The sequence below is a fragment of the Diadema antillarum genome, unplaced genomic scaffold (assembly GCF_040938485.1).
Source record: "Diadema antillarum isolate AM-2024a unplaced genomic scaffold, OU_Dant_1.0 seq00002004_RagTag, whole genome shotgun sequence".
Lineage (NCBI taxonomy): Eukaryota > Metazoa > Echinodermata > Echinoidea > Diadematoida > Diadematidae > Diadema > Diadema antillarum.
Window position 1 is genome coordinate 119433 of NW_027272660.1, and position 27963 is coordinate 147395.

At 38.8% G+C, this 27963-nt stretch overlaps 1 long non-coding RNA gene across 1 annotated transcript in view; it reads right to left on the bottom strand.

Moving 5' to 3' along the window:
• LOC139713572 (uncharacterized) overlaps positions 1-26312 on the bottom strand; it is an 86038-nt gene extending 59726 nt beyond the window's left edge. Inside the window, exon 1 of the long non-coding RNA XR_011709647.1 lies at positions 26281-26312. This is a non-coding gene — a long non-coding RNA (uncharacterized lncRNA). The remainder of the gene's footprint in view (positions 1-26280) is intronic.
• Positions 26313-27963: the final 1651 nt, after the last annotated feature.

The window sequence follows — 27963 nt, forward strand, 5'->3', positions numbered from 1 at the left end:
AGCAAAATTATGCATAAAGCAAAAAAAGAATGAACAAATGTATTGCTGAATAAAACAGTAATAGATGGCATGTCGTTCATTGCACAACATTTGCAATAAAGCTGATAACCCAGGAAGCCAGACATTTAAGGTGCTTCTTTTCTCTTAAACATTGGTTGGGTTCAAATGACATTGCCAATCTTACGAATTAATTCAAAATTTTAAACTTTGATGATTACCTTGTAGTTTAGCATCTTATAGACAAACTCAAAATTTAAAGTCCTTATTAAAGATTAGTTAAAGATCAAAACTACAAGATTTATACAATTCAAGCTCAATCCACGAGTCGTGGGGGTCCCCACATGAAGTTTTGAGTCACATAGACACGACAATCAACGAACTTGAAAGTGAGCGAGACCTCTCAATGAACCCCGTTCCTCCTTTATTTCCAAGGTCAACCGCCAGAACATGCATGCATTACATTTCTGTATCGTTGCACATTATCGGGTTTATCGCTAGCGCCGCGGGAATGCATTTCTTCCGGTTCTATGGTTTAATCATGGAGTGGGATTCTTGCTCGAAAGTTGAATCTTAAAGAGTAGGTGTCACGCATGTGGCTGATCATCATGGTTTAAAGGGTAAGCTCTTATCATCAATGACTGGCCTCCGTTTGAGCATACCTATTATCTAAAGGAAGGCTGTACGTCAAACAATTTCAAATTCAGTTCACATCATCTCCTGACCTTCACAACTGAACATTAAGTCATCTAAATTTCCCTCTCATAAAAAAAGAATCCTTCAAATTAACATTCAAATGTATGAACATCGTTTGAAATTGTACAAATGTGCAGATAAATGTTTTTATCATATACATGTGTATGTGTGTGTGCATGTGTGCGTAACAATACTAGTACATTTGTACATGTATTGATTGTTTTTACACTGCTGTTCAAAGGCTATTCGCAAAATTCATGGAAATCAACACAAAATAAAACTACCACTAAGACCGCAGCTCATACAGTACACAACTCACTTTACTTCTAACAAGGAAAAGTAGAAATTACGCGGTGCGTAACATATGTCCCCGCCGGAAGTAGCATTTTGTAACAAAATGTGCAATATAGGTAAAAAATCAAGGTCAAAGGTCAAAGAAGTCAAAGGTCAAAATTCTGTGTAGAAGTTTTGAAGCCCTCACCTAGTGCCATCACATAAAGCAAATGGAATCGAAATTGGGTTAGAAATGGCGAAGGAGTAGCATTTTGTAGCCAATGTACAATATAGGTCAAAAATCAAGGTCAAAGGTCAAAGAAGAAAAAGGTCAAAATTCTGTGTAGAAGTTTTGAAGCCCTCACCTAGTGCTATCACATAAAGCAAACGGAATCGAAATCGGGTTAGAAATGGCGAAGGAGTAGCATTCTGTAGCAAAATGCACAATATAGGTCAAAAATCAAGGTCAAAGGTCAAAGAAGTCAAAGGTCAAAATTCTGTGTAGAAGTTTTGAAGCCCTCAACTAGTGCCATCATATAAAGCAAACGGAATCGAAATCGGGTTAAAAATGGCGAAGGAGTAGCATTTCGTAGCAAAATGTACAATATAGGTAAAAAATCAAGGTCAAAGGTCAAAGAAGTCAAAGGTCAAAATTCTGTGTAGAAGTTTTGAAGCCCTCACCTAGTGCCATCACATAAAGCAAACGGAATCGAAATCGGGTTAGAAATGGCGAAGGAGTAGCATTTTGTAGCAAAATGTACAATATAGGTCAAAAAATCAAGGTCAAAGGTCAAAGAAGTCAAAGGTCAAAATTCTGTGTAGAAGTTTTGAAGCCCTCACCTAGTGCCATCACATAAAGCAAACGGAATCGAAATCGGGTTAGAAATGGCGAAGGAGTAGCATTTTGTAGCAAAATGTACAATACAGGTCAAAAATCAAGGTCAAAGGTCAAAGAAGTCAAAGGTCAAAATTCTGTGTAGAAGTTTTGAAGCCCTCACCTAGTGCCATCACATAAAGCAAACGGAATCGAAATCGGGTTAGAAATGGCGAAGGAGTAGCATTTTGTAGCAAAATGTACAATATAGGTCAAAGGTCAAGGTCAAAGGTCACGACTGAAATTCTGTGTAGAAGTTTCAAAGCTCCCATGTAGTGCTATCATATAAAGCAAACAGAATCAAAATTGGCTCATAAATGACAGAGAAGTAGCAAATTGAAGATTTTGATCACACACGGACGCACACACGGACACACGGACGGACGGACGGACGGACACACGGACGGACGGACGGACACACGGACACACACACGTACGGAGCCCGTTTCATAGTCCCCTGCTCGAACTCGTTCGGCGGGGACAATTAACAGGATTCTTTTCTTTCATAAGGCACAACATTCACTTCAGTACTGTCTCGTTTCTACACTCTGTACAGTCAAAAGAAGAATCAAATATATGCTAGACAAAGGCAAACAAGTGAACACAGGAGAATACCGATATATGTGACATTGCAAAGGCGTTTTTTTTTTTCCTAATGTGAAAATACATTTTCAATTATCCACCACGAAATAGATAGATGTGTTAAACAGGATTGTGACTAAGAAATAGATACATAGAAAGTTCAAAAACAAGTACAGGAGATACAAGATGAGGAGAGAAAAAGCAGGGAGGCAGAAAGACAGAATACAAAGCAAGATAAAGGAAACATTTCATGGGAACATTGTTCTTCTTTCCTAGAATTGATGTGTTATTTGCAAGATTACACCTCAAGTGCCAGATGTATGTATTTCATCACCCTCCATCACTACCTCTCTCTCTTTCTCTCACTCTCTTTCTCTCTATCTCTATTTCTATGTACCTACAATGTACCTATCTCTCTCTATCTCTTTCTATAATCTCTATGTATCTATCTCACCCTTCTCTATATCTCTTTATCCATCTCTTTCTATATATCTCTATATATCTATTTATCTATCTCACCCTTCTCTATCTCTCTCTATTTCTATGTATCTACAATGTACCTATCTCTCTCTATCTCTTTCAATGTATCTTTATGTATCTATCCATCTCATCCTTCTCTATATCTCTTTATTCATCTCTTTCTATATATCTCTTTTTATATATCTATCTATCTATCTATCTCACCCTTTTCTATCTCTATCTATCTCTTTCTATATAATCTCTTTCTATGTATGTATGTATGTATCTATCTATCTATCTACCTATCTATCTATCTATCTATCTATCTCATTCTTCTCTTTCTCTCTCTCTCTCTCTGTCAGTTGGCTTTTTATATACTTTCCTGTACATCCCGAGGCCTGGCACTTAAAAAATGGATGTTACCTGGGATGAACTCTCCCATCTAGTTATATGTCATTTATGTCAACATGAGTGCACAACAAACGCACTCACTCACTTGTAATGGAGGTGTCACCAAACTTCTCCCTTTCTCTGTAAAGTGTAATTCCATCGGCATTACTAGAGGATATTCACATTAGGCATTTTCTGGGTAAAATCAGGTTCTTTTGGAGGTCCGCTTTCCCCAAGATCAAATAGTGAAAACATAATCAAATTGCCATTGTAAGCTCCATACATCATTCAAACTGTAACATTTATCACATCTTTGAAACATAACCATTTTCACCAAGTAAGACACAACATTTCAAAAATCAATCACATTCAGTTAACTATTGCTTTGTTTTGTATTATCCTACTTATTGCAGTAATGTACAAATGCAATCCTCTAGCAATATGGAAAGCTCAAAAGGATTTACGTTTATTGCCCATCTTCCTTGTAGTGAACGACTGAAATAAAATGATCCAACTGAGATGCTTTCCAACTCTTTGATGGCACAAGACATGTAACATTCTTACAATCTCTTCCTATTATGGACATACTGTATCTTACTATCATCAATGTTTTCCCCTGTCTAGGATGCAGGCACTTGACAGTATATAAATAGATGTGACTTTTTTGAACATCCATATTTTTGCATGATTAATATTTCACGCTGAGCAGCTCAGGAAGCAGGCACTTGACAGTGTATAGATAGATGTGACTTAATAAACTATGAACATCGATATTTTTGCACGATTAATATTTCACGCTGAGCAGCTCAAAATCATATTCACAGGTTCTTCAATTCGCACTTGTCGCAATTGTCAACCCACTCAGAATGTGCAGAGAAAATTGTGATGGCATTTTTGTGTGTTTTAAAATTCAAGCTAGCCAAATGTGGCATAAAAGATGCAAAACTTTCTATGTTTACAGTGGTGGTTGGGGATATGTTACGCTATACCGTATGTCCCCCCCCAAAAAAAAAAAAAAAAAAAATTACAGCGGGACCCTCCGCAATGATAGCTTTAAAAATAGTGAATCAATCCAAATACAAATTCAGGGCATGAAACTATAACTCATTGCCCACATCTTACAGAAAACCCCATTCGATTTGCTTCAGTGGTCAAAGAGAAATGAGGAATTTTGTAGAGGATGTCAAGAATCTCTTCCCTCCAAGTTCTGTCTATTGTTTTCACACACAAAAGCATACTATCGAAGTGCTAAACTTAGAAGAATCAGACTGATGACATGCTTTACAACATTCCACATTTCTCTGTGACCGCCTAACCAAATTGAATGGGGTTTTCTGCAAAATAGAGCTAAGATGTTATATTTTAAGACCCTGAAGTAGCATTTAGACAGTTTAATCATAATGGGTGTTATCAATGCAAAAATTTGGTTGTAATTTTTGGGGGGACATACTGTACTATAAATATGTTTTGTTGAATAGATAGAAGGCAATACACACAGTGTTATGGTTGCTGCGTCAGATGTGAAAATCTCCAGAGTGTAAACTGAAGATTGTCACCATACATATAATCAAACTTTATGTGAGCACTCCTCTGGTCCTACACACACAAATATCACATCAGAGGTGGACCTTCGCAAACAAAACAACACACACAACAAAATAACCTTTTTAGACTGAGCTGCAGTGTTAAAGAGCAACATAAAAACAAAAACTTCTTTTCACGGCTGTAGCTCGTATAAATGATCTTCAAACCAAGTCCACAGTTTGCCTTAGGATTTCTTTCTACTGCTACTAATGAATAAATAAAATATTGTTTTAGTAATCATTACAAGGATTAACCTTACAAACGGAGTAGAGTTAAAAGAAAAACGACTTCAGAGGATAAACTCACATGATTACTGACTGTATAGCAGCACTGAGAAGCATCTTAAATATAAGGGCACCTTGCACGAGTTCTTTACCCTCCTTATTTGGCACTCAATACCTCCCCTGTACCGCTGCTATGTATACTACCTGTAAGTATGGTTCCAATAGGCATGCATCTGAACACACCTATTTTCCACCTATCATAAACAAAAGAGGCATTGCTGTGCCTTCTGTAATTGGCAATGCAAAAAGGGAATTTGACTTTCAGATTGTGGGCCCAAACCCTCGCGGCACAGGATTTGGTCACACGTTATCCCCTTTTAAGCCTCCTTCACGGCCAAAAAAGGAGGGGGGTGGGCAGTTGGGGGGGGGAGGAGGTGTCACTGGACGCATCTCTTTGCTATTGACAGTTTCAAAGAGCATGTCGAGCGAAGACGTGCATACATTAGGTTTGCAAATTGCATGTCGGTTTGAAAGAGAAAAAAAAATCTGGCAGATGACAACATGGTCAATTTGCTAGAGCAGGAAAGAGCTAGAGAAATACTGGACAAAAGCAGAATAAAATGTCAGTAACCACAGAATTGCCGATCCAAAAAAAAACATGAAAAAAAAACCCATATCATACATGTAACCCTGCATTACAAAACCAACAAAATGTTGCCAGACAGGGATGTTTAGTTAACGTTAGATTCTGAAATAGCAGACTGTAAGCTTTAAAATGATATATAACTAGATTCAAATGGACTCTCCTAACCTATCTAGATATTGGAAAGAAGACACACTCTGGAAAAGGGTGTACCGAGAAAAGAGGCTCTGAAGCATAGGGTCTCGTGCTAGCTGTGTTATGAACAGGACAGAAAACAGAATCCATGTAAAACACCATAGCCACAACAATGAAGGAATAATCAGATTAAGCTGAAACTGAGCATGCTCTATCAACACATTCTGTTCACGACTAATACTAACTTCCAAAGCAACAGCACTATTCTTTCAAAAGTTATTAGAGTTGAAAGTAAGGAGTGTGTAAAGGATTTTTAAGAAACGAAAAGGGGCCTCTAAGACATGCCTAATTACACTATTTTCTATAAAAAGGGTTCTGGAAAGTTGCTAAGAACACAATTTCACATTGGCTCTATGATCCAAAACTTAGGAATAGTGTAGCAGAAGAATTGCTCTTTCAGAAAATATAATAAACTCAAAACCAGGTTGAACCATTTCACCTATTTTGAGTCCTCACATAAAATCAGTGCGTGCAACTTTTTGTTTGATTCGTGATGCACGGTCACATATACATATCATATTCTCTTTTTTTTTCTGCTGTTAGACATTTTGGGCATTTTCTTTTTCTGAAGACTTCTTTCATGAGGACAGTATCCGGTAAGGATGACACAAAATCTATTGTTACACATATCAAGTTGATAGAGTATGGATACATACCCTGTACATCAGTTGTAACTGATGCCATTTTTTAACACTAGGCAAGCATTTATCGTGCATTTCCTTTCATCATCAGGAGACACACTAAACCTGCTTGGGTATACCCTTTAGGGAAATTAACTTAAATGTTACCCAGGGACCTCTCGTATGTAAATGTCTTTCACTGCTTAAAATAGTCTGGTGCCACTTCAATCTAATTTTCCTGCTGGAACTACAGAATTCTATACTCTTTTCATCCCACCATCCCCCCCCCCCCCCAAAAAAAGAAAGATGAGGTATTTTGGGCGTTGTCTTCATTGTCTTTATGTCTGTTTCCACTGTCTCTATGTCTACCTGTCAAAACATCTGTTTCCATGCATGTATGATATAACAGCCAAAGCAAGAAAGCATTTACTCCATATTGTAAACAAGTTTTAATGTCCTAATAATTCTGATCACACTGTTTGCTTAAATATCCTTGATTGCTACGAGTGCTTGCATACATGCCTTTGTGTGCACATACAATCTGAAATGAATTTGTCTGTCTGTTGGTCTCTCCCTTAGTGTGAACTAGTTCGTTTGTTTGTTTGTTTTCTCTAACAATCAGTGACCCCTTATATTGCTTTCTTTTATGCATGACATTTAATTTAGGTCATCTCTTCAATTCACATTTATGCCTTTTTCCCTGGGTACCCTACATATGCATTCAGGATAATCTCGATTATTTGATGTCTCATGCCTTTTTACATTCCTTTCGATCACTTCATAATATGTTATCTCCATGACCACATTAGGCCCTTTCACATACAAGAATTACAGTAAAAGTGGAAATGTGGAACTTTCTGCACATTTCCCGCAACATGAAACAAGCGCAAAAATAAAAGCACTCAAATTCTTATGAGTTCATAAAGTGTTCACACAAAAACATTTTAATGATTTTCAAAAAAACTTTGTGCCGCAAAATGAATTTCTAAAAACCGTTGATTGTGGGCATGTGTGAATGGGACTCCTATAGGCAACAATCAATCCAACAAAATTAACACAAATGAGCACATATGCACTCAAACAACTAAAACACACTCACATGCACACACACATTCACATACACAAACACAAAGACATGCATGCCCACACACCATGACACACTGCATCACATGCAGACACACTTGTCACAAGTTCAATGGTTCATCACAGAATTCACAGTTGCTCAGACAGGCTGGTGGTGACAACTTGTCACACATCACTGCACAGTCTAGTCACCTGATACAACCACATCACTGCACAGTCTAGTCACCTGATACAACCACATCACTGCACAGTCTGGTCACCTGATACAACCACATCACTGCACAGTCTGGTCACCTGATACAACCACATCACTGCACAGTCTGGTCACCTGATACAACCACTCCGGACCTTTTGAAAGACGGTCTAGTCTCATGACTTCAGACCCAACAGAATAAAAAGCCCTCAGTCAACAGATCATTTCTGTAATGTATTTCAATTAATGGATGTTTCTTTTCCTATAGCATACATATGAACCAGTTCATTCAATGGTTCCCTCTAATTACATTTCAAAGTCAGGAATTCACTTAATTGTTGCTAGGTAGGGCAAGCTTCTGGCAGGCTTTATGGTTATTATTGGCAACTTTTGTGAACAAAGCATGCATAGAATTTGAATGCATTACCAAAACTGCCTACTGAAAATGAACATATGAATCATAGCTAGGCAAGAAGTAATTTGGCCTTTAGGTCACAAAATTTTGGATTTTTGGATTAGATTTTTACCAATTCTAATCAAGACCAGTTCTTCTCTACTAATCAATGGTATCAATTGAAAAAGTTATTGATTCTTGACAACATGAAGATATTATGCACACTGAAATATTAGTCTACGAAATACTATAACAGTATCACATCTAATGGTTTTTGCTACTCAGACTAAAAGAGCCCAGTAATATGATAATCACAGTATGTTTGTGAGTATAAAACTCATGTTATCTTCATGGATAATTCCATCAGAAAGAAAAAAAATTTTTTTTTTTTGGGCGTGTGGTTAACAACAGCAGCCTCAATGAGCGCTGAAACAGGATTCAAAACATGATCAGCATTGGATATGAAACTTTTGAAATCACTCGATTGACAGGAAAGAGGTGGTATTTGAAAACAGGTACTGAAATATAGGTGACACAACATTTTGACTGATTAAAGAGATTATCTGCAACTGCCAAAGTTGGTCTTTTGCGTGCTTATAAGGTTTTGGTACTTCCTCAGCAGTCAAATACGCAAATAAGTCCAAATCAATTCATATCAACCAAATCAAAATTTGCCTGTTGAATTGCTTTATGCCCTGGCTTTAACACAAGAGTCAAGAGCATGTGACAATATGTGAAATTCCTTCAAACAGGATTCATTAAACCAAACACCCCATGTAAGTGATCTAGTATCTGCAGGCATCATTTAGGAGTGAAGAATAATCGTTAACGCTCTTGATGTAACTCTCTCACGTTATGTCCCCAATCCTCCTTGCTACACTTTCAAGCATCCCTTCATCTCTTTATCTCTTCTGTCTGTCTGTCTGTCTATCTATCTATCTATCTATCTATCTATCGATCTATCTATCTATCTGTCTATCTATCTATCTATCTATCGATCTATCTATCTATCTATCTGTCTATCTATCTATCGATCTATCTATCTATCTATCTATCTATCTGTCTATCTATCTATCTGTCTATCTATCTATCTATCTATCTGTCTATCTATCGATCTATCTATCTATCGATCGATCTATCTATCTATCTATCTATCTGTCTATCTATCTGTCTATCTATCTATCTATCTATCTATCTGTCTGTCTATCTATCTATCTATCTATCTATCTGTCTATCTATCTATCTGTCTATCTATCTGTCTATCTATCTATCTATCTATCTATCTATCTGTCTGTCTGTCTGTCTGTCTATCTATCTATCTATCTATCTATCTACCTCATGGTAGAATCTTCATTACTCAACCTCCCTTATTTTCCTTCCACAGGGCTCAATCAGATCGAGTCACTCCTCTCAGCCTCGTCACCATCACCATCTTCTTGTTTTATATTACCCTTTCATGTTACCTATTGACACATGCAGGCTCGACCGGTTTGCCTTAAACTTTCTCTTTCCCGGATCATCCTCGACACGACTTTGCTATGCGTCTCATTGCAGTATCCATCTTTCCTTTCCTATGTGTCATATTACATTGCCTGCCTGGCAGAAGGACCCTAAGGCTTGCGGGCTCAAAAAGTCACAAAAAGTGATGATGACATTGTGTGAAAGAGCTTTCAAAACTATGTTAAATAATATCAAAAACACAAAAATTCAATTTTGGGGTGGAATTTCATGCTAGGGTCCTTCTGCCAGGCAGGCATCGCTGAACTTCAAACTGAATTGCAGTCTCTCTCTAGTATTATACCACCGATAAAACATCTATATTGTCTACCCTAAAGTAAGACATTTCATGTTATATGTCTTTCTCCCAGCAAGCTCCTTCATCTCGCCTTTCATTGGTCTTCTCTTTGCCTCAACTTAACCCACATATATCTGTTAGAACTGAGTACTGTTCAAAGGCTATGGGAATTTGAGATTCTTATACGGAGTTGCAGGCGCCATGAATTCGGCGAGTCTAACTTTTTGTACATCGGGACTTCCTAGCAAGTGGTTCAAATTGAGATCATTGAATACAAGAAATGGATGAAGAAACGTACGCGTGCAGGTTGCGTTCATGTCGCCATCAGAGCTAATGATGATTTCTGCCTGTTATTAAATTCGCAAATAGCACCCTACTCACGAAATCTGCAGAAATTAAAACCCCGTGAAATATAGGCATGCACAGTAATCTTCCTCCTCAAACGAGAGAAGTTTTCTCACACAGCTGATGCCTCTCATTTCAGCCTTCTCCTCCTCCACCACCCGTCTGTGCAGGACTTTCCAATCCCAACCTGTTCATTTCCCCCCATCCATCCCACTGCTGCGCCCATCAATCTTGAGTAAATGTGGAACTACTCCCTACAGCAGGGTGACAAGTGACAGAGCAGGGCAGCAGTGGCTCCTTCCATTCTGCGAATCAGGAGCACACCCAGGGTAGTTCTCCCTCAGCGGACATCTGAACCCCCCCGAGCCCGGCACTCGTCTCGTCCAAACGAGGAGCACCGGCTACGATCATTTGCATCTCCGCCCGATAGAATGCGTCCTTGACATTCAAAGATCGGACAGCCACAACAAGCTTTTTCTCATTTTTTTTCTTCTCTCTTTTCTTCTCTCAGCGCTCACAAATTCAGACATCCTTGCCATTTTCTCTGCAGCAAGATTTTCTGTCAGAATCAATATCTCTTGTCACTAAGAAGTACAGCTACAAAGTGACAGAAAGCTATGGACAAAGGCTCGAATCAAACCTCGTCTTTAATACTCAACTAGATTGAATTGTGAGACAGCAGGTCTATCTACACGGTAAATCTAAAGTTTCCAAGGTATGATCACTGGTGACACAACCGCCAATGTTTGTCCCTCCATGAGGCAAGTTCATTCTGGCAACCACACACATTTGTACATAAGCCATACCTCCACAGGCAACTAAACAGATTAAAGTTAAAATTGTGGCTATAACAACTATACCATAAACAGCTGTCTAGGTGGGAATAATGACTTTATTTTCCATAAAACATTGAATTTTGCTTAGGGCAAAATATTGTAACAATAACAACAAAAAACAACAAAAGCACTTGGAGAGCGCAGACCTCCGCCAAGCAGCCCATTTCCACCAATACACACTTGATGAAAATTGCCCAACTTCCCAATATAGAAGCCTTTTGCACACATCATCAACTTCCAGCCATGCGGCGCCTTGCTTGAACTCCCAAGTTTGTTGACCCTTTCTGCCATAACGATCAGAAATCCGTCAGAAATCCATAAGAATTCCCAGATCACTACCAAAATTCAATCATCTGTTCCTTGTGTCATCAACTTTTCCTGCAAGTTTCAGTCAAATCTGTTCACAACTTTTTGAGTTATTTTACAAACAGACAAACAAAACAAAAAAAAACCAATGAAAACATAACCTCCTTCCCTAGGCGGGGGTAAAAATTATTGTTTTGACATGCAGTAATTCTGTGGTTTAATTTCTGTATCTGATGTAATCATACACACTTATACAAATACACTAGAGCCAAATAGTAACATTTGAACGCTTTCAACAGTGGACATATGCTTCATATACAAGCACATTTAATCAAATTATCAGAAAGTAAGTATAAGAGCATACTTGTCATTTTGTTTTTGGTGTGTGTGTGGTTTTTTATAAGATATTTCTTACAGTACATTTATCCATTCCCTTTCACACTGCTACCAATTACATCCCTCAAAAATCACCACAAAATGAGTTGATAATGATTTGCAATCAATTAAACCTCAAGACTCGAAGCTGGCCATTTAATAGCTTCTGACTATGAAGCTCCCCTTCACTCCTTTTATCAGCCTGATGTTCAACAAAGAAAGTCTTCCTTTCTAAACCTGAGCCACCCCTCAAGATACAAGATGTAATCAACGGCGATTACCATCTGTCTCAGCCCATTAATCAGCCATTAAGGGTATGGCCCCCAGACTCAGGCGTCCTCATTTTTTAAGCCCTACATCATCGCAAAAAGAAAAAGTAGGTTGCACAAAATTAAAGGTCAGCAAATATGAAGAAGAGGACAATTTGATACAGAGACTCAAATGTACTCTATTAAAGCACAGTTTAATAGTGAGGAGGAGGAGGAGGAGGACGAGGGGGGAAGAATGAGGAGCAGTAATACTATCCATTAGACGGACTGGACTGCATCCAAGCCAGCTGCTGATCAATATTCCATTAATGGAGGTTATAATTAACCCCTTAGACTTGCAGAGTAATGTCAGATTCTCTTTCCTTCACAAGATCCGAGATTGATTGTGTTACACAGTAATTATGGGACATATTTTGATTTCCTACAAGCTAGTTTACAAGGACATTCTATCTCAAGCATGACATGCAGCTAGACAGTACACAGTACTCGTCTCAGACATGTCACTGTTAATAACACATTCAAAGACTTGATTAGTAGCACTCCCATCAATGTTATGTTTCAACGCTTCCCATCAGTCCATATTTGCATGTAATCCATCTCTCATATCTATACTCACTGCCTGGCATTACAAGGTTATTAATTACAGTTTTAAAGTGAAAATTTGGGATGCTGGTAATCAAGTTATGGCCCAAAGAGCTTACTGTACAGGAGTTAGCACTAGATTGCTTTAATAGTTATAACCCAAAGAGCTTACTGTACAGGAGTTAGTACTAGAGTGCTTACTCGCCATACACCCTGTGTGTATAATTGCTCTATGATTGCAGGGAGAGACACAAGGTGTAGGCTTACCCCTCATGGCTAGCATGCTGGCATATGATGAACAACCAGGGAGCAGCAAAATCAAGATTTTGCGGCATTTTGCCAAAGAGAACAGCACCAACAAATTGCTGTAGTATTAAATACCACCATGATACCAACGTGAATGAACTTATTGTGAGAATTTCGTCTGTTGAGAGTGAGAAGGGCGTTACGTGGTCGTGAACACTATGGCCCAAATTCACGAAGGTGGTACAAATGAAACCATGGTTTAAACCATGGACAAAAACCATGGACCGCCAAGTGTCGAATGGAATATTTCGTTACGAAATCATTCATTTCGACGATGAAATTATTTTGTAACGAAATGACAACATTTTATAACTAAATGAACATTTCGTCCACGGAATGATAATTTTGTTAACGAAGCGGTCATTTTGTCGACGAAATGACCAATTTCATAAAGAAATATTCCGTGCAACACTTGGCGCTCCATGGTTTTTGTCCATGGTTTAAACCATTGTTTCATTTGTACCACCTTCATGAATTCGGGCCCATGGGTTTAGTGGCAACTTAACGCCCTTATCATTCTCAACTGACGATTTGATGACTGAGTTGGTCACAACATAAGGCTTCCTCTCACGTAGCATCACTCATATGGTGCACATGGTGCACATGCACTTTTTGAAAAAAAAAGAAAGAAATTAAATGCACAGCCTCCCATTTTTCCTCCCAGAAGCAAGGACAGCGTCAACTAGCTGGAGTACATGCAATGTTTGTAGAAGAAAATGGCTGTACATAATCAAAACTCTAAAAATGTTATCAAACTGAATACATTTTGTCACTGCAGCAAAACCACAGCCTCACTGAACTTCTTCAAACGAACCTACATTGTGCTGGCAGATATCACAAATCATGACTTTCAGGACTATTTTTTCCCCTTCAGTTATTTGTTTTCCACTTCAGTTATTTGTTCGCTACTTGCTACTCCGCATGATCAAGAATGAATGGAAATTTGTGAAATCAACTGTTCAGAATGTAATTCAAGACAGTCTCGCTAAAAGTATACAGAAAATTCGCCAGAACTGTACTGAGGCTGTGTGTAGATAAACGGAAAATGCTGCATGTGAAAGCCAAATGCTGATATGCTGCAAATTTACAAGAGGACACAGGCATTTATTAGTTGAATTTGTAATATTTTCTTTATCAACCTCATAGAATTACAATAACATACGACTACTAAGTTTAGAATGCAGAGACTCCAACCCCAAGCACCTTCTGATCTGGAGATTCTCCTGCCTGAAACCCCTAGCAAACGGGAGACTCCAAGTTGATGTGTGCGAAGCGCACATCACGAGCGCGAAGCGCGAAGTTCCTTGCAGCCGGGGTCCAGGGCCCGCTTAAGGGCCATGGAAGCTCTAGGGTTCTAGATGCTCTCTCGTGCTATCTAAGGCTTATTTTTCAACATACGATAGCAATAAGTAAGAAATCCTTTCCAACGGGAGACACAGAGCCAGGGCGGGAGAAATTAAATCTCAAAAAGGAGAACGGGAGATTTTGCAAAAATTGGCTTTTGGCGGGAGATCTTCCGTTGAAAGCGGGAGAGTTGGAGTCTCTGAGAATGTGCTCCAAAGCATACTGTAGGTTACGATGCCCTATTTCAACGGGTGCACGTCATGAGACCGACACCCACGAGTCATACAGCTCACAAATCATACAGCCCATGAGTTATACAGCTCACGAGTCATACAGCCCATTAGTTCCACACTAAGCTAACAAGGCCCCCGAGACCGACACATTAGGCCCCGTGTTGTATCTGTCGAACTCGTGGCCTGTTTTTACCTAGTGTCGAACTCATGGGCTTTATTTGCCTAGTGTCAAAACTCATGGGCTGTATGACTCGTGAGCTGTATGACTCAAGGACCTATTTTCAATGTCGAACTCGCGGGCTGTATGACTCTTGGGTGTTGGTCTAGTGGGATGACTCTATGTTGTATTTCAACATTCGAGTAAGCCACATGCATTTGTCTCTCTCCCATCTGCCCAGGGTTCAAGGCAGTCATGCCATTTTTTGTTCTTTACAAATTCCCCTCAGGGGAATTGCTGAGATGCGTATGATACAGATTGCCCTTCATACCAAGTGCTTAGCAGTTTGGTTTGGTGTTTGAAATATAGGAAATGAGAAAATACACTTTTTGAAGCATTAATGTTATACGAATGGTGCTCTACTTCACAATGGTCTGTAACCTTCTTACAAATACTGACCTGTGCACTGAACTTCAAACTATATTTTGGATCTCTTTTTTACAATAATTGCTTGGTTTTTGCAAAAGCTACATCTTCATTAAACAACACCATTGCATAGCCATGTATTGCTCTTTACAGCACTTGTGGATCAGGTTGCGCCCCTCTTTCATAAGGAAAGCAGTTCCATGGGAATTTGACAAGCATTCTTAGCCAGAATGATTAGCCACTCGAGGTGGGAAGAGTGGTGTTGTATGATGCATCTTCTGGGTACAACATCAGAGAAAATGTGCCCTATTCAATCTTTTATCTAATATTTGAAGGAGAGAAAAAGGGGGAAATCATCACAGATACAGACAAACATGACCACACACACAAACACTCATACAGAGAGTAAAGACAGACATAGAGAATGAGAGACTGTATGTTAATGATTCATGAATGATCAAATATTCGTTTCTTCTCTTTATATTTGCAGCCTTCTCACTACCCCCTCCTCTCTTTCTGTTGCTTTTTAAAAGGAAACTAAAATCCTCAAAGAATATGAAATATACATCACATGAAATTTTCATCATAAAGCCTCTCGCCCACAGTCGGGTAAATAATGTTAGAAGTGTCATCACGCCCACCTGAGACTTAACACTCAGAAGACGATACAATATCCTATCTTTCTGGAGCAGGGAAGGACTCCTCTTCTACCACTCCAGCCGTCTGCCCGCATCCCTTACGCAAACACCACCGACACGTTTTCAGTCTTCTGAAGGATCCAGTTAGAGAGTGAGACAAAGCTGTATTTGGATTACTCACCATTCTTTTTTCAGTAACTTACGTGTATACATGCAACTTCCATAATTTACTGAATGTATGCCATGGCCAGCATTTATCCCGTTGAGGGCGAGTCCTGGGCAGGTGTCTCTGGGAAATGCATGTTGCAGCAAAATCAGTCCGTCCTCAACAGGTTAAGCAATAATCTTCCACTGAAACTTAAGCAATTAAGTCCCTGCCCACCATACAACTCTGCAGCTAAGAAGGGAATAATCATCTATACAGCAGAGAAGGAATTTGGTGAATGAAAGACAACTAAAAAGGTAAAAGGTGGTTATCAAAGGTAGATATGGAAGCACTACAACGTATGGACATCTCAGATGTTTTCCCGCTCTAGTGATTCTGTCCTTGAGTGTGGTCAATGGTTTCCTCTTAATTAACTTGTCTCTTCCAAAGCCATGCATTACTTGATTAATGGCAAGAAGAGGGGGGGGGGGGGGGAGGCCACTACAAACTATCTCTTTAAAAGTGAAAAAGAGATATATATGGCAATAAGCATGATACATTTACCTCAGCCTATGCAATATCTATTAATTGGTCTATGGTTGCATATTCACAGGCTTGGCTAGCTTCAATACATACAAAGAACCCAATGCTATTGAGTATAGAAGACACACTGTAGCTAATTACCAGTATAGTATGAAACCTACTCACTTCGTGACTCCAACCATGCTTGTCAGGGGGAAAACACACTTCACTCAGTAAGAAACTTCACTGATATCCAATTAAATAAATGACTTTCAATATGTCGAATGAACCTGTGTTCCACTTTGACACTAGAAACTTCACCGTTACCCAATTAAATAAATGAATTTCCATGCCAGAATGAACCTGTGTTCCACATTGACACTATCTGTACCGATTCAGAGAGTACGATCTTCATCATAATAGCCTTGCCTGAATTAACCTGTTGAGGACGGGCTGATTTTGCTACAACACGCATTTCCCATAGACACCAGCCCGAGTATACTCAGGACTCGTCCTCAACGGGTTAAAAAAAGAGTTGACTGAAGTCCCTGCAAAAAATTTTTCTCTTCTAGCATATCAAATGGGAAACAAAGATTTATTAACAAAAGATACCTAAATATATTCTCAAACGGTCATGACCTAAAATGAGATGAATAAAACTATTTCAAACATAGATATTTAGAGTTGTATTCTGCAGGATCGAGCTCCAAATTGCAATTTGTGTCTTCCACTAGAAGGAAGCTGAGAGGCAAGATTAGCCTGTAAATCACAGGGCTTTATCAAAGGGCTCTTGTAAAGTCTTAAACTGCAGATGGCATCCTTCATTTATCAGATAAGTTGAGTCACAAGAAGCACACTGTCAAACGTCACATGACATAGATTCCCTTATTGCATTGGAAATAAGAAAATCCCTCAGCCTTCCTTTCTTTATATAAATGCTTGCTATCTTATTTTCACTCACAATAAAATGTGTGTAATGCAGCTTCCATGTAAATGTCATGAAAGGATAAATAAAGATCCACTGATGATTCATGCATCTTGCGCTGTGATTCTCAGTATGATCCTTCACACAGTAATTGTTGCACTTTCTATTCCCTTTTCAAATGCTAGGATACATATCTCCACTACATCACCACATACAGTAGTTACTCTTTCAGTTCATTTCTCTGTCTGTTTGCAATTAATGTGAACGGTACTAGGGTTGGGGTAGAAAGGAAGGGTCATGAGTCCATGAATAGAATTTCAAATTTTAAATAATGGCTTAATTTGACTGTCTAGGCATCATTTCATCTGGGGAACAACTGTAGTTAGTGTCAGATTCCCACATTACATACAAAATACCATATTTATAACAAGTCTGTCCCTCCCGGGGCCAGGGCAATGTGTCAGAAGAAATTGCATCAGCTGAAGACAATCTCGCTTAACCAATAGACCGTTTCTGTAATGTTATTACATGCATGGACGTTTCTTTTCCTACAACTTAGTCACAGAGCATTTCATTTACCTGTTCCTTCCCAATAAGTTTCTTAGGCAAGAATTCACTGAAGCCCTGTTTTAACAGAGCCTTATTACCGCAACAACGTCTGAGTAGCGTCCGTCCATGTGTGTCTGTTAAAACAGTACCCCTCGCTCTCTCCTGTGATTTTATTTGCCCGAGGTGAGGAATTTTGCTCCCCTGACGTTGTCGTGGTAAGGTCTGTTAAAACAGGGCTTAAGTTGTTGCTAGGTTGGGCAAGCCTCTGGCAAGCTCCTCCTGTGGCTGTTTAGGGCAACTTTTGTGAACAAAACCTGCATAGAATTTGGATACATTACCACAACGTTCTATATTGACTATCTGGAACATGATAGCTCATGTGCATAACTGGAGACATTGGGATCTTGCAACATGGTGAACAGGGTAAAAGAAAAATCTGTCAATGCCATCGTCATGATTAAATGGCTTTATACTAGGGCTCAGTCATATTTGCATTGGGGCCCGTTTAGAATTTTCTACCCATGGCACACCTCTCCGAATAACTGGAATTAGGGGGTATCACATGGGGTAACAGCATACCTGAGTGTCAGTTGCATATTCAGGCAGGTAGCACAGAGCCTTTTGACATTTTTCTCTTTAATCCGCAAGCGTACAGTAGTGGGGTATCTGTGGTTGCTGCAGGGCAAAGCTAAAGCAGCCGTGTGGCCAACGTGAGATTTTGCAAGTGTCCACCAAAGATTAGCCACGTGGGCACCTAATCCCAAGTCAGAGTATGTGTGACTGTCGCATTAGCATCTTTAGCTCCTCAAAAAAAAAAATAGTTTTAGCGCATCCGGGAATATCATAGATCATAGAACGGTAGATGCACTACGGGAAAATTAGGCTTGGATTCAAGCAAATGAAGAAGAAGTAGACGTAGAGGAAGAATAAGAAAAGAAAAGAAAAAAAAGAAGACTGAAAAAACAGGACAGGAAGAAGGGCGGACAGAGGAACACTTGAATGGATTTAAATGTAGAAAAATGTGAGAAGAAATCAACTTTATGGAGCAAGCAGGATATAATCCAATTTAAGCTCCTGATTCCAAGATACTGCAATTCCCCATTGATATCCCAATACATGCACTGGACTTGTACTGTCACTGCCTGGTAACCTGTATATATTTTATCTCCTATGGCAACCAGGGATGACATCTCATAGCGCTTTGTATCCAGCAAAAAAAAGGGCACTCTAAAAATATCAACTATAATCATTAAAGCATAGAACACCCAGTTCCCAATGTGCAGCAGGTTAAGACAGAGGACAAAATAGGGAGTTTTAGCTGTATTCACGAGAAAACCTTTCTCAGAGCTCTGCTTCATTATGAATACCTTCACAATGTCACATTCCCCCTGTCAATTTTTGAGACGAGGCTTATTGGGCACAAAGCAATCCGAAGAAATCAAAGTTTCATTAGACTTTTGAGAGTCAGCATGTGCAGTTTTTTCCCTCTTGAAATCAGATCTATGCAGTCAACAGAAATTCTCTCTCCCTCCCCAGATTTGCCCTATAAAGAATTATTGCAGTGCACATGTAACTCTATATAGCCAGTCCCCTTCTTGGTCAGATTGCATTTGGGAAAGGTCATTGAATTTTTCAGATCTTTTCTCTTTCTCTTTTTAGTCAAACACTAGTTGGAAGGTTTCAAGATTCTCTACTCAATTAAGGCCATAACAACAACAGAGAATGCACCAACTCTATCCATTTCTAGCAGCCTTCTTTAGATCCTCAAACCACAGGTAACTCCCAGTCTTCAAAAATCACATATCAAATGTCCTAGTATGGTGTGATATCTAGAACTAAAATATAGCATGATAACTTTTTTATCATAAACACCTGTATAATATATATGTTTTCTTATAAGCATCGACTTTCGGCAAATACGTTCAAAACACTTTCAAGTGCCACTTTCACTAACTCATTCAGAGCGGTTCATTCTTGTCATAATTCAGTGTCTGCATGATAAGGAGTACAAACATTGCAGATCTTTGATATAAAGCGCATAATTGATTATAAAATTGGAAATTTTTACTTCTGTCAGAGACTGAGCAAACATACCTTTGAGTAATTAAAAAAAACGGGGTTTCTTTGTACTTTAATCACATAACAAACTTCTCAAAGGGTCAACTGAAATGGTTCTACAAAAATGTATGTCAAAAGAGGTATTCTCAGATAATCAAAGTCAATTGAAATGGTTCTATAAACAGGTATGACAAAAGAGGTACTCTCTTAACCCATCCCCGTCAGCTCCCACAAAAAACGTGGTTTTTATTATTTATGACCAAAAGAGGGCGTCCTAGGACCTCAGGCTTGGCCAGGAGCTGTAGAATAATTTTAGCCAATCACAGAGATCCTTACTGGGACTCAGAAAAATAATTTATGCAAAGAAACATATTTTAGAATGTCTCTTATTGGCCAAAACACCTGCCAGGGGTTCGAGCCTGCTGAGAAACTAATCAATATTCATGTTTACAGCACGCATGTATCTTTGTTGCCCCAGCAACTGCAGTGATTTCTTACGCGCGGTATCGTGATATCGATCTCCTCAGAGTGCTTGACGATATCTCCTTGTGTGTGTACGTGTACTGCTATGCTGGGGCACGGGTGTGTGTGTGTTGAATTCCATTTACGTTAGTGAGTGTTGGTAACTTCTCTAGGTTTCCCGTCCATTTCTCTCTCTCTTTTCTCTCTTTTGCTTTCGTATCATTCTATATCTTTCATTCTCAGAGTACAATCGTACTTCTGAGAGTGTTTTGTTCATTTTTTTCTAAGTGATTATCTCGTTTGCAACAATTTAGAGGTGAGTTTTTGTCCTAGTGTTTGTTGAGTTTTTTGATTGAACACGATGTAGCTTATCTACGTATGTGCGAAAACATCGTAGTTTGTGTGGTACCCACTCGTTTGTTTTCCGTGTAAGCATTTTTGCCGTAGTGTCTTCATCGTTCGTCTTCCAAGCATCGTGTTTTCACCCTAGTTTTTCTCATCGTAGTTTTTTACCTCGATTTTTTTTTGGGTGCAAGATGTTCTGTGTATTTTTTCTACGGTAATATGCCATCGTTGATGATCTTCGTGTATTCATTACTAGTTTTTCACCTCCGTTTCATTTTTGTGTACAACTAATGTCTAACGTGGCGTAGTTACAACTAGACTCTATGTTTAGTTAGAGCTAGTTAGCTAGGTCTGCGATGTCTGTATCGTTTGCTGATATGTTTTGTGAGCTGAGAGTGACTATGATGGGAGTGATATTCAGGGTTTTGCTGTGGTTGAGGTGATGGCAAGATGTAATTTATTTTGTGTAACCATGTATGACATTGATGATGGCGAGTAAAACTACGACACGAGTAGCCTAGCCTAGGCCAATGACGAGAGTGACACTGAAGAAACGGGGGCTGATGCTCGCTCGTGCACGGGAGTGGTCTAGAGACCTGCATTACAGTTGTGTATTTATTTTTTTTTTTCCTTTTTCTTATTCACTCGGGTATTGTGCTACCAAAATTCGTGTCTCTGAAGAAACTCAACCAAAAGCTTGACAACAAGTTTGCATCAGGTCTATTCTGTAGTACTAGCACTAGGTTCTAGATCTAAATCATAATGGCGATGCTAATTTAGTTTTCATTTAAAACTCGATGAAATCCATTTTCTTTGCTCATTTTTCAACTGATAAATTATTTAGAACTGTACTTAAATTCTGATGTACTGCATTCACCATTGTAATAAAAAAGAGCCTGCTGATCAGGTGTTTCATTGTATCCTTTTCATTTCCTCCCTATCCTTTTGTTTTCCTTCCTGTAACTTTCTTCTTTGACCCTGGATGGAAAAAAAAATCCCATCTTGCCATGTAAAGACAGAATACATAACCATCATGAAATATCATGACATTGAAATAATAATAAGAAATATTCAAGTGACCAAAATACTTGTTTGTGAAAATAAATAACAAATGAAAGGTGATTTCTTATGGAGCAGTTCTTTCAAATGTCAAACAGCTTCGATAATGAAGCAAGTGAAATCTGAAAACTATCCTGGCAACAAGTTGAAATTGATAGGGAATTCTGACAAAAACTGTCACACCATTTGATGTTTGAATTTGTCTTTTTATTGGATGAGGTTATAAAACTAAGTGCCGCCAATAAAATAACAATCCTCTCAATTTGAACAAGAGCAGTAGGGTGGTACACTAGTACGACTCGGTAAACAGCTGATTATTTATGCATCGTATCCATGGGCAACTGCGGGGTAACTGCAAGAAGGCGCAGGAAATTAGACTTGAGTCAAGAACGACTATTTATTATTATTTTTTTATTCAAACTATTTTTTTTTTCTTGGACTGAAAAAAACCCCAAAATATTTCATATTACGCTTCTAAAATATAAAATGAATATATGAAGTCTTTTTATTGTGATTTTATGAAGAATTAGAATTATTAAAAAAATATAGATACTAGACGGGCTGAACAAGGAAGTCTAATTTCACCCCAAGAATTTGCAACACACCGCATCTCGGGTGCATTCCTAGCGTTCTTGCCGCACTCTCACGATCACCTAGCTAGGCCATGTGCACAAGCCAGTCACATGTTCACAGTATACACGTTGTTAGCCAGTTCACCGATCTCATTCCTGATCTCGTGCGTGTAGAAAATTCTCTAAAAACTAAGCCAGACATGATTTTGGAACATACATTACAATGTCAAGACCTTTTCAGTGGACTTTGAATTCGCTATTTGTCTGTTTTAGCTCTTGAATGTGCGACTTCGAACGTCCGATTTGTTTTTTACTACACCACGTGGTAGGAGTTCCGTGTTTTTTCAGCCCCATGCTTCTCCACACACGTCACACTAGCACTGTGTACCTGTACACACACAAGCCATCGCGATCGAAGTTTGAGCGATAGCGATAACATGTGCGGAGCAGACATGCGGATTTCAGCACAGGGTAAATGAGTAGTTGAACGTATCACGATTGTAAAACAAATCTTTTTCTATGTCTCTGCAAATTTGAATTAGGCTATCTCAGCATAGATAGATTATGATACATTACAAAATAGATTAGCCATAGCAAGAACTTGCTTACATTATGGACACGTCGATTCGCAAGCGGGTAAGATGTGATTACAGATGGCTTGAAATGAAGAGGATTTATCAATGAAATACACAGAAACAATATTTTTTCATAATTCCTGCACAATTTATTATTTCTTTTTATAAAATTCACATAAACTAGTGCTGTATTGAGTCAACTAAGTGCATATTAGCACAAGTGTACACGAATCATCCCTCCTGCCTAGTGGGAATGACACAGGCAGTTTTTTTCAATGACGTATGAATGCTCTTCGCGTGTAGATCGCGCCGTAGGGAAGATCGCGCCCAAGTTCATGGCCAACTTACTAGGCAGGCACGATATTACAGATTACACAGAGGCCCGTACGTGGATGGGTTAAGAAAATCGAGTGAAAATAATAAGCACTCTTAAAGGAGTGAATACAAAAAAGAGTGAATTTGGAGTGAAAATGCTCATTTTCACTCGTTTTAGAGTGACCTCAGGGATCACTCAAAAATCTTTGAGTGATCCCTGAGGTCACTTCAAAATGAGTGAAAATGAACATTTTCATTCAAAATTCACTCCAATTTCACTCTAAATTCACTCTTTTTTGTATTCACTCCTTTAAGAGTGAATATTTTCACTTGTTTTTTTTTAAGAGAGTATTTTCAGATAATCAAAGTCAATTGAAATGGTTCTATAAACAGGTATGTCAAAAGAGTTATTTTCAGATAATCAAAGAGAAAAATTTATGACAAGTTCCAAGTACACATATCAAGCAACAAAAGGCACACATGCAGCACTGTGGTGTGACAGTTCACACACAGTCCCAACTTGCAAAAATAATTGGCATGAGCCAACTTTGAATTTGATATTTGCCCTTTACATGTAGAACAGACTTCTGATTTCTTTTGAATTCACTCCTTTGTAAAAGGTGATCTTAAATACCTGTTACAAATTTGGAAGGCTGCTTGACTCATGAAACTGTGATTAAAACTTGAAGAAACTGAATGCTGAATACTTTAAGCAGCATCTATAAAACAACTATGACTACTGAATCATATGAAAATGTCACACACACACACACACACACACAAAGGTTTCCAAGTCATAAAAGTGCAAACTAGCAAGTGGAATATGCAAGATATACAAGATGAGAAAGCATGTAACACCTTCTGGTAGATATCCAGCAAGATGTCTTGCAGCTAAGACACCATACCAATGTCTCACTTCAAAAGCTATTTCTGTCGGAAACAGTCACTCACCAATAGTTCTTATGACTGAAATGTGGCTTAAGCTGTGGTTGAGAAGGAGTAATGTTAATTGCTTGAGTGCATTTCCTGCATTCAATGCATTCCTGCTCGAACATTATTTGATGTTTTACTTCCGACATGACAATCACACGCACCTCGGTTGCCAAGCAATGTGTTAGGCAGTTAAAATGTTATTTTTGAACAGTGGTGGAGCTAATACTGTTGTTTCTCTCTTGAGTGATGGTTACACATTCCACTCTCCACTATGTTACATGACAAGCTAGCGCATTACTTAGCAAAAACTTTTGTAGTATATTCAGTGCAATTTATGAAATGATAGCATCAATTTCTTGTGACATTACTATGTCTTCATGATTACAGGATAGATGCAGTTTATGGGTCTTTTCTTGATCCAATACTCTGGTGGGATATAAGGACAGCATTTTGTTTTCTCTGTGCTCACCATTATTTCACTCGCAGCGAGATCACCTGGGGATCAACCAAATTGCCAAAGACGGGCCAGCGCCCATAGGAAAGAGAGCCTCATGCATAATGGAATGATTGGAAAGGAAAAATCGAGTTCATCCAGCAGAGCATGACCATGTGTCCACGCAAACAAGCCATAGCTGTGCACACATGGAGGCTGACCGTCCAGTCTGGCTGGCTAACAAGGGTATCAAGTTGACCCTCATGAAATTTAAGCAGACAAGGATGAGAAGAACCAACAAGAGTGTGCTGATTTCACAAGAAAACAGAAAAATGAGGGGGATACAGAAAGAGAGAAGTCCAACGTTTCTGTTGGAAGCTTTGAGGCAGAACGGGTGTTGTTGCAAGCGAGGCGAGTCTTCACATTTTTCGCAACATCGTCCTGCATTAATAAGCCCGAGGGTGCTACAATGGGGAAATTCCCCCTTGTTACATCAAAACAGGTTAATAGGAAGCAGCAGCTGAATGAGATACGTTGTATTCTCGAAATTGGTAGTAGATGCTGTAAAGGGAGACGTAAAGTGAAAAACAAGTCCTGCATCTGCTCACACAAACAAACTTTCAAGAGAAAAACAACAGCGAGTGCTACAGCAACATTCATCAAATGTCTCTGCCACGTTTTCGTAGCACAGAAACAAACGAACAAACAAACAAACATGTCATCCACCAGAAGAAGTGCAAGTAATGAATGTTGGCTGTCATCTAAGAGACCCAGAGAGGGGCCGAATCAGTAAATGTGAGAAGAAAGACATAAAAGCACTAACTAGGAATAAACTGAAAGAGAAATGCACAGAGTTGAACATCGATAGTGCAACAATGTTTGATGTTGATGCAGTGGTCAATGCATTGCAGGAATTTTGATTATGAAAGAGGGAATTTTTTCTGTAAGAAGAGTATATTGCTGAAACCAATGAAACAGAATAGCCAAGGCTTGGAAGACTTCCAAGACACTTGTACAGGCATTAAGTGACAATTTTAAACAAAGAAGGCACACTGCATATGTATGCAATCTACCTTGCAAGTATAATTTTTTGCAAATTGTACCTCTGAATACAATTTCATGGGTGGTTGAATGAGAAAGATTTTACTCTTTGAGCCAACTATCAGCTATTTTCCACCTTGGAGACAATATTACTCCACCTTAGAGTTATGGGAGGCAATATTTTCTCAAGTCAATCATTTTGTACCAGTCCATGCACATCCATGAAATTCACAAAAATTAAAACACAATGATATACAACTATGAATAATAAAAGATATGAAAATAATCTGTGCACACAGTATCCCAAAGGAAATATGAAATGTTGCAATCATGTAATGAAACCAGCACTTTACATGGTGCCATAAAAGATGATTTGCTGATCAATGTACAATGTAGTCTGGGTATTTGTCAAAACCTGTTCAACTTTCACAAACAGAGCTTTACGAATTTGCTGTTGCCCAATTGCCACCCAAGAATACAAACTTGGCACATTCTGTCTCTTTATTATCAACAAATTGTCAACTTACGAAGGCAGCCTCACATGTCTGTTGATAATAAGGTAGTCCAGAGTCCTCTTCTTAGTCCTTTCTACACCAATATATCTGTATCACAAAAGAAATGCACAAAGAAATGATATAATGAGTTACCAAGTGTTTCACATCACTAAAGACATCACATTCTTTTAAAGCAAGCAAACTCACAAAAAAACACTGTGATTTGTTCAGAAAGAGCATGTGTGTCACGTGCTCATATTTCACACACTTTGGACCTATGTAACTCAAAGAGATTAAAACTTATGAAGCCCAGTTTCATCTGAGTATACACTCATAACATCACAGCACTTGCTTGAAATATCTCATATGAAATTATCGTGGGCTAGTTTAAAAAAACATGCCAATTTACACGCACTCACAAACAAGCTATTTCTACTCATTGCATGCAAACCGCACGAGCTGGAAAGTAAATCAAAATCACATCTGGCTATTGTCTGAGGGTGGCGATTGAAGTTGTTCTCGTAACACAGCGTATGCTCAATCGAAGACTTTGGTCTCATTTCAGCCATAACGTCTACAGTTCCTGAAGACCAAGGAACTAGGTGCCCTGATTAACAATGAAGGATCGTGTTTGTCACTAGAGATATTGATAACCTCAGCTGTACACAGATGCTTTTCAGACATAATTATGTGAATCATTACCACCGCACTCACAGATTTTTTTTCCTCTTCCTCACAATCTGAAAAAGAAATTTAAAAATGCACACTTTCCCTGCTGCGCGAGGAGAGCCCAAACAACACACTGGTCAACCCCAGCGGAAGTGCAGTGGCTTAAATCAATATTACCGGGGACACTAATGAGTTTGCAGTTTGGCAGAGGACGATGGTGATGATGATGATACATTTTTGGGGAGCGAGGGAGGAGCCGCGGCCGACGAACGGAAAACACTTCAACAGATATCGTTACTGCTCCAGATGAAAGGCAATTCCGCGCCACGAAGCCCAGGCTTTTTCCGCTTAACAACATGATGAGTCTGCCTCTCCAAACATGGGATTGGGCTGATGCAACCTAGTGGGCGGCTCTTTCTAGTGGTTCTTGTACCATCAAAAGGGGAAAGCGAGGACTTCTGCAAAATTACCCTGCAGAAACTGTGAAAAGGCGAGATCTTCCTCGGTTTTTGTTTGTTCTGTTTTATTCTGGATGAATTCAGTTGGGGTAAATGCAGGGTACTACGAAACATCCTGAAGCAAATGGACAAAAGAGTTCTTGAAAGGACACTCTGTGTGTTTAAATGTCAAAACACAAGTAAAGGCCATAGATGCTGTACCAAAATACAACAGAAACATGTAGTACAATGCAGTTGTCTTGTTTTATTTTATAAAGCCAGACATACTTTCCCTCCTTCATCATGACAAAAACAAAAGACTGCAAATTAAATATATACAGTTTGTGCAGTTTATCATTAAAATTCAACCACCTTCACAGTCAGATATAAAATAATACATTTATAATAATGACAGGGGTATTAGTCACCATAAAGCAGTCCATTACTTCATTAGTATAGAGAGCCATACATACATTTCAGTATATGCACTACCTCAAGATACATTTGTGCATATATTTTCCCTCAAGAACCATAGCACAATGTACATGGCAGACCCATGGCATTTTGGTTTATCTTGTATTGATTGCTTTTCTTTAGAACTTTACTCTTG